Raw genomic sequence first — 12,884 nt, 5'->3', positions numbered from 1 at the left:
AGTTCCATGTTGTCGAAGTTAAAAACATGGAAAATTGGTAGCAAGAGTAGTATATGCTACAGGCAAATAAGTGTACAAAAATTAAAGTCCATACTGATCAGATGTCTTTCAGCAAATATATTCAACTCTATTACTTTCAAAATTATATTAATTCTTAATTCAAGAGAGGTGACCATTAGATTTAACTAGAAGTGCAGACGTGTGACTGGATAAACTTAAAGAAAAAAACAGATGGGAAATATGTAATTATTAAACCAACACAAGTTGTTCTCTACGTTTTAGGGCAAACACAGACATTCATAAAGGCAATTAGATGGCTGAATAAAATATTCATGCTCAATATAAAAATGATTTTTAAGACACCTCGGTGCATAAAGAGGCACTGTCACCAACATGAAGAAAACTGGGTAATTACTTTAAGATAAATACTCTGTCCATGGCATAAGATGCTATGGTTATATCACTCATATCTTAAACTTTCTTATAGGTGAAATGAAGCTACCAATATGTTTCATACTTAAGATGCAATAACAAGATATAGTGAAGCATGTTACAGATTCTCATCTTCCAAATGTACGTTCAGTAGCCACTTTATTAGGTACATCTATCTAGTACCAGATAGGACCCCCTTTTACCTCCAGAACAGACTGAATTCATCATGGTATGAATTAAAGAAGGTGATGGAAACATTCCTTAGGGATTTTGGTCTATGCTGGCTCAATAGCATCATGAAGTTCCTGCAGATTTGTTAGCCACATATTCATGCTGCAAATTTCCCATTACACCTCATCTCAAAGGTGTTCTATTGGATTGAGATCTGGAAACTGTGTAGGCCATTGGAGTACACTGAAGTCACTGTCATGTTCATGGAACCAGCTTGAGATGATGATTGCTTTGTGATATGGTGCAATATCTTACTGGAAATAGCCACTGGAAAACGAGTAGACTGTGGCCATAAAGGGTTGTACAGGATCAGCAACAATGCTCAGGTATGCTGTGGCATTCAAATGATGCTCAATTAGTTTTAAGGAGCCTAATATGTGCCAAGGAAACATTACCCACACCATTACACCACAACAGCCTGTATCATTGATACAAAGCAGGATGGATCCATGGTTTCATGTTGTTTATGCCAAATTCTGACCCTATCATCTACATGTCACAACAAAAATCGAGATTTGTCACACCATACAACATTTTTCCAATCTTCAATCATTCAGTTTTGGTGATCCTGTGTCCATTGTAGCCTCATCTTCCTGTTCTTAGCTGACAGGAGTGGAACCCAACATGGTCTTCTGCTGGTGTAGCCCTTCCACTTCAAGGTTCAACGCATTGTACATTCAAAGATACCTTTCTGCATACCACTGTTGTACAGAATGGTTATTTGAGTATTTGTGGCCTTGTCAGCTTAATCAAGTCTGGCCATTTTCCTCTGACCTCTCTCATTAACAAGGCAATTTCACTCATAGAACAGACACTCACTGGATGTTTTTTTATTTTTTGCATCATTCTCTGTAAACTCTGGTGCATAAAAATCCCACAAGGTCAGCAATTTCTGAGATACTGGAACTACTACAACTGGCATTAACAATCATTTATTGGTCAAAGTTGCTTAGGTCATCATCTTCCTCATGTTAATGTTTGGTGGAACAACAACTGATCCTCTTTACCAAGTCTGTATGCTTTATATATTGAGTTGAAGCCACATGATTTGTTGTTTTGCTATTTGCATTAAACAGCAAATGTACCTAATACAGTGACTACTGTATGAAATATCATCTGCAAATAATAGTTCATGTCCAAAAAGATGGATGATTTGGTTTGGTTGTTTTTTTGGATATTTGTACAAGTCACATTTTATATTGAACTGATAGACAAGAGAGAAGACAGATGATCAACATCACCTACCATCAATTTTTGGGCTACTCTAATTATATAGTAGGATTCAACTATCATTTTTATAATGCACACAGTGAAAAAAAAATGTTAGAGCCTTTTTGTGCTTTTCTTTACCCATAGGGCTCAAATGAAATTTATCCTTCATACTCTAGCAATTTCAAAAGAAGCCACACCTACTCTGTGCAATAATGTCTTTGAGAAAGAAATGAGAAAATGTCAGCTTTTCAAAACTTTTACTAAATAGATCACCATCCTTGAATCAGATACAAAAGGAATGAGACTTTTTTCTACATGCTTTCAACAAACCACTAAAGCACTATTATCCAAGTAGCCTGATTTATGTAGTCACTAAAATATAAGAAGCAAATCCTCAGCACTGTTAAGAAACATAAGAACTTTACAATTCACCCATTCAAGTAGCCACAAACATCTTAGGTCTTCCACATTTGGAAAACTCTCATAAACAACAAAAAAAAAAAAAAAATATTTCATTGGAGCATCCCACTGATATAAAGTAGCAGAAACTATGCCTGATAAAAACAAGAGAAGTAATGACTCACTTGGCTCAATACAGAAGCAAGGAAGTATAGATAAAAAATCAAATGTGTCAAAATATAATGAATGTGGAAGTGATTCTGAATCAGAGATATTGTCTTCTCTGATGTGATGGAATGATTTTCATACTTCATCTCCTCTAAGCATTGTAACCATTAATATTCTTAGTCTCTGTTAGCATACTGTAGAGACTTAGTAATCCTTTATATACTGTATATACTGGTTAGTGCCCTCTAAAAAGTGCAACATAATTACTTCAAAGAATGTTGGCACAATACTAAACATAGCACATTATCTACACTTAAATTATAAACCTATAATGACTCTCACAGAAGAACTACTGCCAACAATTATTTCTAGTTGAAATGCACTACAAACATTTAAAATAATAAATACAGTGTTTCTACAGTCACAGGATTGAGAAAAAGTGTAAATCAAAGATGTGAGTGTAATTTCCAGTAATAATAATATTAATACTACCTTACAGACCTACAAAAACATGCAGGAGAAAACTTTGAAAAAGATACAATCTGCCATACAGGTTTCTCTTACAAAATTTTTACACAAGTTTAGGGTTTGATCTCTTGGTTTAAAAATCTCAGACACACTCCCAAAATGTTATTTTGGCAATTATGAAAAGTATTTTCAAACTACTTTTGTTTTTATAATCATTCTATTTTGAACTTTATTTGCACCATAGCAACAGTTTTTGACATTTATGACATCTAAAACACCAAGTGCTTAACATTTAATGAAAACAAGCTTTCATGAGGTCTGATTAATCATACTTAAATCTGTCAGTTATTAAACGATCTCAATGAAAATGGTTATAATAAGAAAAACAATGTAATGTATTGTTACTATTACTTCTGCTTTGTACTTTTCTTGTTCTCTTTTTATTGCATTCTAATTTTCCTGAACAACCTCTCTTTCTAACCATTTTAACTTCATCAGAATCTCCATTATGATTCCATTCACAACATCTAAATTGAAAAAACTGCATCTTGAAGAAGTGCTTAATGCCTTTGAAGCTTATAAAAGACAAGGAAAATAATGTTCTTCCAAACTTAAATAATTTGAATTGAAGTATGTCACAAATGGGCCTACTACATTTAGTAAAAATTGCAACATTTTGTTCATAGAATGTTTTATGTACTTGTTGATGGTGATGTTGCTGGGATTTGGCAGTTATCAGTATTTTAGAATCTTACCTGGTGCAACAAAATACACAAAGCTGGTACTGATAGATAGTCATGTTCCTATATATGGCTTCAAGTAGTATATATATACACTGTATACAGCTTGTCATATATACATATAAATTATATGTATGGTATTAAATGAACTTTATACTCTCTTTCATGACTCTTTGTATGATGTAAAATTATCACATTTACGATATATACAACCTATTACGTATCAGATAGTTAAATCTACATTGTATACAGCATATCAGGTATCTTTGTATGGTGTAAAATGATTACATCAACATCGTTTCTACGTATAGTATATTATGGTCACCTGACTGTATACTCCTTTTCACGACTCTTTGTATGATGTGAAATTATCACATTTACAATATATACAACAAGCCCTGTCATTATTTAAATTTGTTAAGTACTTTGTTGACAAAATTAACACGAATACAATAATTACTCAGTCATTCAAAATAAGTTTTCACGTCATGACCAAAATTCGTTACTAGTTTTATATAGCACGACAGCTCAAAATAATAGTAGCCTCACTCTGCGATATTATTAGGTTTTCACAATCATAAACAGAATAAAAACATCATGAAATACTTACTAGTTGTTTTCAAACTGTTTTATTCTGCAATGCTGCTTTCGGTATATTATTAGTAAAGGACAAGACAGGAAAGGATGAAAGATCACAGATAAACCTACCTCAAGCTGGAGTTCCGGAATGAAAACACGAACATTGACAATATCCTCATTAGTTTGACTACCACTGCCATCTGCTGTTTCCATAGCAACCGCCTTCATGACCGCCTAACTCCTACATCTGGAAATGTAATGTGCAATGTCATGTAAAACATCAAACACAAAAGTTTTATCCGCTGCCTAGTGTTGGAAAGCGTTAGACATTCGACACAAGTATAAATATTGTTTTCGCCATTAGCTTTCCCACTTTTCACTCTTCTTTCATAAAAACAGAAAACAAATTGTAAACTACATATAGAAGGCCTCAAATATATTACTTTTAAAGCTATAAATAAATACGTATATGCGTTTATTGATATATAATTAAATAAACAGCACTGACCAATTATAAGGTACATTAGAATAAGGTCTAACCATTCCGATAACGCTGTTTCTTCATTCTTGAACTAGTTTTTCTTAAGAAACATTTCAATTTCGCCACCCTTATATGTACACCCATATCTTTTGAAAATATGTCTGTTTCTTTAATAAGCAAAGATTTTGTTATATTTCGTAATAAATAACATGGGACATGTAAAATGATTAACAATTGCGCCTTTACAACTGTCTTCACCATTTACTTGCTTCGTTATACAAATAAGCCTACTTTTCGTGTTCTCGAGGTGGCATCTTTGTATTTTATCGGTTCCACTATACTTGATACTGAACATAAACCATTGGATAAATATCAGTAGTACACTGATCAACGCAATTTCTGTTAACCTCTCTAGAATAAGGAGAATAATTTGTAAACCTCATGATTACACATGATTTACACTTTCATGATGTTCGACACTTATGCAGTTTTGGTTTTTAATGTATTGTTACCAATCTGGATAAGAAAATTTGTTAACCCGGACGACAACTATACAATACAGTTTTGTTTGTTTTGCTTTCGTGTAAAGCTACACAACAGCTATCTGTGCTTAATCGTCTCATATTTTGAAATGAGATTAATTGTAAAGCAACTAGTCAACACCACCCACCGCCGAGTTTTTTGGGACTTTTCTCTTGCCAAATAGTGTGATCTGACCAATCCATGGCCCCATAACGCGGAGCACATTTTTGCGGCAACAAGATCCGAATCTCGAACTCTGATTTAAAGTTTAGTCACATAAACCACAAAACCAGGTTTGGCCCATTTGCTACTGAAATTCGCTTCTTTTACAGCATTATAAAAATACAACAGATATAGTTGATACCATAATATTATAAGACAGACTTTATACTGATTACTAAGCAAGTATAATTAAATTACGTATTTATTCTTAACTAGTTATAAGCCTGATCTGGTAAAAACTACTAACGCTTTTTAAAGCGAAATAAGAAAGTGTTGATCCGAGTTTTAACTTCACACTTCTAACAATAAAGTAATGTTATATTCAAGTGTCACTCCAGGAATACTACACGAACAAAATACTATGTCAGCACATACACGCGTGCTTATAAAACGCTCATAAAATTAACTTGTTCACACATGTTTTTGCATTTTAAGTGCACAGAAACTTTAGTTTCGAAAAAGCGTTTTAATGCTTCTTCAGGCTAATACTTTACATATCTGTCTATCTTTCTCTTCCGTTTTCATGCAGCTGTTTTTATTCGTTCAGTAATTAAATAAACTACTTACCTATCTGTCTTTCGCAGTTAACTTTTCTATGTGCAACGTGAACATGTTAGCAAACAGGAAATATGAACTGACAACGACAGCTCTCTTTACCTTATACTAATAATTAACGGACATGTACATACACGACGTAAATGAACAGTAAATGTAATATCCAAGAATATGGAACATAATTATTTCATCATAAACTGCCAATATGCCATCATATGAACGGTATACACGGGCTTAGCGGTCATATAACACACCTCTCCCCATACATAAGATTCAGATAGTCATTTCTAATATAGAACTGCTCACCAGAGGTGCCAGGAAGCAGCATCTGCCGTTTCGCGACTACTCTTAATTTTTAGTTATAATTCCACAATTGAATGCGTTTCAAATCGTGTTTAGCAAAATATCCTACGTTCGAACGTTAGTTCTTCCGATCCCAACCAGGCACACAAATCATTTGGCCACATCCAGTTTCTCGACGAAGCAGCGAGATATATTTTAACGTCAAAATAGCCCTGTTAGAATATATACAGTCCCAGAAACTGTTCATAAAATAGTATAAAACAGAAATTGGAAAGCAAATTAAAATTAAATAATTATATCTAGACAAATCGGTAATTTATTAAATTTCTATTAACTCTATTTTAGCCTAAAAATCATACAAATCTTTTTAAGCAGAGAAATAAAAAGGAAAACATACCAAAATTTACATAATTTGCACTCAGTTCTCCTACTGTTAGATATACAGTCATGTGTAAAAGTTAGGACACCTTAAATTACATTTACAAAAGATCTTGAAAAGTCTTTTCTTCAGTTTTAATTGTTTAGTTATATTCCTATAATCTCTCAGTATTGTTAAAATTGATATATAATATCTATATATCCAAAAATGTTACACAAATACACAGGCTTTCATAGGATGTCCTAACTTTTTCGCATAACTGCATATAATGAACACAAGATAAGTATACTCATAAACGCATGTGTGCATCCATTAATACGCAGGTGTTTCATTTATGAGAAACATACGACAAAGATGATATTCATATTAACGAAAAAAGTAAACAGGTTTTAAACAAGTTAAACTAAGTCTAAAGCACCCAAATTTCCTTGTTCTCTGTGTCTCAATTCATATAGATCGCTCACTGTCTTTTCTATGTTCTTCTCTATACACTTCTTATATTCAATTTATTCTTAGATATATCTTTACGATCTCTTCTTACTCGTTTTCTTTCTCTGTACCTATTTCTTATTCTCTTTTCCTCTCTACCTAGCTCTTCAAGCAGATGTACTAATCACAGAAACGATCCTGGAAATGTTCGTATATTGTGAATCTGAAAACTCCAAAATGGTTTATGTAGTCACACTGTGGAAAGTTTTCCTTAACCCAGACATTAGTGCATCCATTACATTAACAACTCTTTTTCTTTTAAATTCGCTCTAATTCTGTATCTATCTAATAAATAAATTATAGAAAGGAAAAGATTACCGAAAAACACGGATTGCCTTTTCTCTGTGTTTTGTCCTCGTGCTGCAGTGTTCTATTCACGAGCTCGGTATCGGAGTAACAAATTTAATCTCACGACGTCCGAATGGTCAGGCTCGAGCCTATATGTGCGTCTCTTTGCTAAATTCCCAGCTCTCTTATTCTCTTCCCAACTTCCTATCCAAACGCTGTTAGCTATACTTCGATGACAGTGATCTACTGAATTATATTAGAAGCGAAAACCGGGAAAAATCCCCATGGATACAATCACTACTGAAATTCGAAACTGAATAAAAAACATCCATATAGAAAAGAAATACAGAATTACTTTCAACCTTTAACACTCCTACGAAAAGACGTTTCTAGTCCTGATTTCTCCAAGCCCGTTCCCCTGGCTGTGGTTTCGCTAGATAGTAGATAGGGACAGTGGGAATCTCGTTAATCCATTCATTAATGGATTTAAATGGTAATTTCATTTAAATACAAAATTATTAGCCTAATATTAATAACCTTTCAAGTTGCTCTGGGGCTTATTAGGCCCCACTTTTCGTAGGAGTGTTAAGAGCGCGACTTGTATCTTTTTTTCCCTCTAGGGCCTTGGCGACACACACACATAAACATTGCCGCGCTTAGGTATATCGTACGTTCGATGGTTGCGAGGCACGTGACCCGAGTCAGCTTGCGCATAATATATATGCAGTCACGAGTAGTCTTGCTCTGAAAGAAATGGTTACACGTGCAGCACTTAATGAGCTTTGTGATTAATAACATAACTCATTTATAGATGATATGCCACAAGCTTCACATCAGAAAGACTTCCATGTGGCCCACTCGCCTCATCACAACGAATGATAAGTAGTTTGATTTACATTAGCTCTCATATACATCCTAAAAATAGGCAGTGCGTTTGCAATGGGTAACAATCCACCTGGTGCAATCTCTATCAACATCTGGAATAAACGTACATGTAATGTTTAAGATTATTAATTAGAAGATTACAAGGGACTAAGTATGTTTATGTTTAAACGATTTTGGAGTCTTACCGCGACGTTATAAGTCCATGTGTACGCTTCCAGTTAAGCTCTAGTTCACAACATGCTTTCTAACAATAGCCATACTTCGTAGTTTCCACCGCAAAAGGATACATCATAAAGCTGTCAGGTCAAAAGCATACCCACCCTTTCTGTAGGCTTTCCATAATCCATTTAATGAAAGAGAACGACAATTCACCTCCGCCCCTTTCAACAGTCTGATGATACAGAAATTCAGAGACACTTCGTCTGACAATTGACCATCACTCCTTCTTATACAAAAACATAAATGCAAGTTTTCTTCTCCAGCTACTTAAAGTGTGAAAAGGTTAAAAAATATGTCATAGAAACAATTTAAGCATACACGAATTGAGTCGTTTTTTCAGGCCCAGATCTTTTTTTATGTTGACCTCTATGTTTGTATATTACCACCTATTATAAAACGATGCATTTTGCTTACTACAACTTGGGTACGAGGTTTTGCGGGTCTCTTTCTAGATGATCTTGTTTCTCTACGTTCATTTATATTCCTTTGTTTTCCAGAGCCATTAAGTACAAAAAATGTTTCAGTCTTGGAAATTATAAGTCTCCAACCTGAACACATTTAGACGACCTCAGTTTATGAATATTTTACTTCAGAAAGGACTGTTACATACCATTCGTAAAATCATTCAATTTTTGGTGGCAGCACACTACCTGCATAAAGCCAAACAATACCAAAATGTTATTGTGATAAATGCAATTCAAAAGCAAATTTATAACGACTGTGGTTGTCACGTGACTTGCATTTTCAAAAACGTTTTGATATGATGTATCCAATTCTCTATAAAGATGGAGCATAATACAATTTTGTATTATATCGAAAAATTAATTAACTAGCCTCTCCGTTACCTCAGTTAAACTGTGACTCGAAAAAAAAAGTTAAATGCTTCATTATACAACATTTACATGAGTGTCGCTGCTACACGTTGAACACTCTCCCATTTCTAATAAATACAGAAAATGTCGTAAAGCATGTGAACTATTGATTTTTGAAACGTTCGAAACTCATAAAACCTACAGTTTTCCAAACAGTTTAAATTCATCACACTTCTTTAGCTTGAGGAGTGTCAAGAAATTATACATAATATCATCTTGAAACACAGCAAAACAACAGTTTTGCTACTAGAAAAGTTTAGAGCTGGTTATGGAAACGTATAGTTTATCAACATATCTTGAATATTATAAACAAGCTTTCTGCAAAACACAACGTTTCGTGTTCAAATTTGGTATCATGAAAAAATTTACAAAAGGGAGAGCCCGGCAAGCCTAGTTGGTTAGAGCGTTCAATTTACAATCTGAGAGGGTCGCAAGTTCGAATCCACGTCACATCAAAAATGCTCACCTTTTCAGTCATGGGGCGTTATGTTTAAATCAATCCCACTATTTACTGGTAAAAAGAGTAGCTCAAAGGTTGGCGGTTAATGGTGATGACTAACTGCTTTCCCTCTAGCCTTACACTGATACATTAGGGACGGCTAGCTCAGATAGCCCTCGTGCAGCTTTGCACGAAATTCAAAAATACACAAACAAGCAACTGCTGAAGTTCGTAAGTTATATTTATTCAGTTGTAAAGCATTTCCCGAGTTCCACCTTTATTTACATGATCAGATTTAAGAATATATTATGTAAAACATTCACTAGAACATTCCATTGCTCCTGTAACTTTGATTTCTTATAACTTTGAAGTAAAAACATTACAATTTAAAATGTTCTAAAAGCATAAAAAAGGAAGTTATGTATTTTTTCGCTTTATACATAAATTTAACATCAAGTCTGCGAGTCAGGGAAACATTTCGTGGGTTAATTCCCAAACAAAGCTTTCTAGTACTCTCCTTTTTGAAATTCTGAATAAAAATTTGAACTATGTGGAATCGAAATTACCTACGGTGTGGCTGAATTTGCACGAGGGAGTAAAAATAGTTAAAATACTATACAAAACATGGTATTGGTTGAATAAGTTGCGCAATACAAGATCCGATTCCTCAGTTCTATAAAGCCGTTTTCTTCACGGTTTTCACGACTTCTGTCAGTAAAAGTGAGAGAGGAACGTATATTAAAAGCCACTGTAAGGTGGTTAAGTGACGACTTCAATTAATTTTGGGAAAGAGGAACACAATAAACCAACCTATTAAATTCGACATTTTCTTGGTCGACCATAACTGAGAATTGAGTTTTTTTGGTATTACAGGTTGTTGTTGTTTTTGGGGGTAGTGATATATCAAGCCCTTTATCGGAGTATATTTTACTCTTCTAACTCAAAGGTCGGTCTCATCGACCCATATATTGGATGTTGAAATTCTGTATATTTAATTAATTTAAAATGTTAAGAGAAAATCAACATGGTATTATGGGAAGGAGGCTTTTCAAAGTTTGTTCAACATGTCAAATCTAAATACGGACATTTCCACACATGACAGTCTTTAATTTCTGTACCAATCATTACTGAGAAAAATATTATATTTTCAAATTTTGAATTTTTTCATGCAGATACAAGTGGATATAACAAGATGAATTTTGCCCTGAACTACTATCAGTATAGCTAATATTGTGTGGTGTTAGCGTGAAGACGTAAAAATAGAATTAACACCCTCTAACAGCGCCGGAGTCAAATTTTTATATCTGTAGTTTAATAAAAACTATTACAAAACAATTCACCAGGTACTGTGAATTAGAACTTGGACAGGTACAAGAAAACACAATCCAATAGCTTCAGAAGAGGCAAAGGGAAAATTCACCGAATGAGATTTTTAGACATATAAAAAGCAACACGTTGAAAAATTGAAGAAAACCAAAAAAACTGTCTATTACACTAACAGTCACTAATTTCAGAATGTACAGATTCATTAGCTGCAGAATTATGACTTTTGAAGTAGTGTGGCAAAAAGAAAGTCCTTATGTATATTACGCAAAAATAATAGTTAACTTCGTCTTCCTATCAGATTCAACAGCTAGGTGTGGGGGGGATGGAATCTTCAAGATGCACACTTCAGCAAATCTTCAGCTTTAAAGAAATAGGTATCATAAAAGTATCTACAGAAGATAGGCTACATCATCATGTTAGCTTCTACAGCTATATATGACAACAACAGATACAGAACGTAGTCCACACCGCCATGTCAGCTTCAAGAACTAGATATTACAACAATGTATACAGAAGACATGCCATACCATCATGTAATCTTCAAGAACTAGATATTGAAACAATGTATACAGAACGTGACCACATCACCATGTCAGCTTCAAGAACTAGATATTACAACAATGTATACAGAAGACATGCCATACCATCATGTAAGCTTCAAGAACTAGATATTGAAACAATGTATACAGAACGTGGACCACATCACCATGTCAGCTTCAAGAACTAGATATTACAACAATGTATACAGACGATAGGCCACACCATCATGTCAACTTCAAGAACTAGATATTATAACCATGTATACAGAAAATAGGCCACACGAGCATGTCGCTTCAACAGCTAGATATAACAACAATATATAGAAAAAACGTAGAACACATCACCATGTCAGCTTCAAGAACTAGATATTACAACAATGTATATAGAAGATAGGCCACACCATCATGTCAACTTCAAGAACTAGATATTACAACACTGTATACAGAAGTTAGGCCACACCATCATGTCAACTTCAAGAACTAGATATTACAACACTGTATACAGAAGTTAGGCCACACCATTACGTCAGCTTCAAGAACTAAATACTGCAACAATGTATACAGAAGATAGGCCACACCATCAAATCAGCTTCAAGAACTAGATATTACAACAATATGTAGAGAAGATAGGCCACACCATCATGTCGCTTCAACAGCTAGATATAACAACAATATATATAGAACGTAGACTACATCATCATGTCAACTTCAAGAACTAGATATTACAACAATGTATACAGAAAATAAGCCACACAAGCATGTCGCTTCAACAGATAGATATAACAACAATATATAGAGAGAACGTAGACCACATCATCATGTCAGCTTCAAGAACTAGATATTACAATGTATACAGAAGATAGGCGACACTATCATGTCAGCTTCGACAGCTAGATATAACAACAATATATATAGAACGTAGACCACATCACTATGTCAGCTTCGACAGCTGGAAATAACAACAATATATGTAAAACGTAGACTACATCATCATGTCAACTTCAAGAACTAGATATTACAACAATGTATACAGAAAATAAATCACACAAGCATGTCGCTTCAACAGCTAGATATAACAACAATATATAGAGAGAACGTAGACCACATCATCATGTCAGCTTCAAGAACTAGATATT

General features: G+C 34.1%; 1 pseudogene across 1 annotated transcript in view; it reads right to left on the bottom strand.

Annotated features, from left to right (window-relative positions):
- The window catches only part of LOC143232354 (uncharacterized), an 88,411-nt pseudogene that overhangs the window by 37,091 nt on the left and 38,436 nt on the right, over positions 1-12,884 (bottom strand). The window contains exon 2 of the transcript XR_013017502.1: positions 4,359-4,476. The product of XR_013017502.1 is annotated as an uncharacterized LOC143232354 (transcript). The remainder of the gene's footprint in view (positions 1-4,358; positions 4,477-12,884) is intronic.

The sequence above is a fragment of the Tachypleus tridentatus genome, chromosome 11 (assembly GCF_004210375.1).
Source record: "Tachypleus tridentatus isolate NWPU-2018 chromosome 11, ASM421037v1, whole genome shotgun sequence".
NCBI lineage: Eukaryota > Metazoa > Arthropoda > Merostomata > Xiphosura > Limulidae > Tachypleus > Tachypleus tridentatus.
Note: the sequence above shows the minus strand (reverse complement) of the source record. Positions and strands in the feature narration are given on the sequence as shown.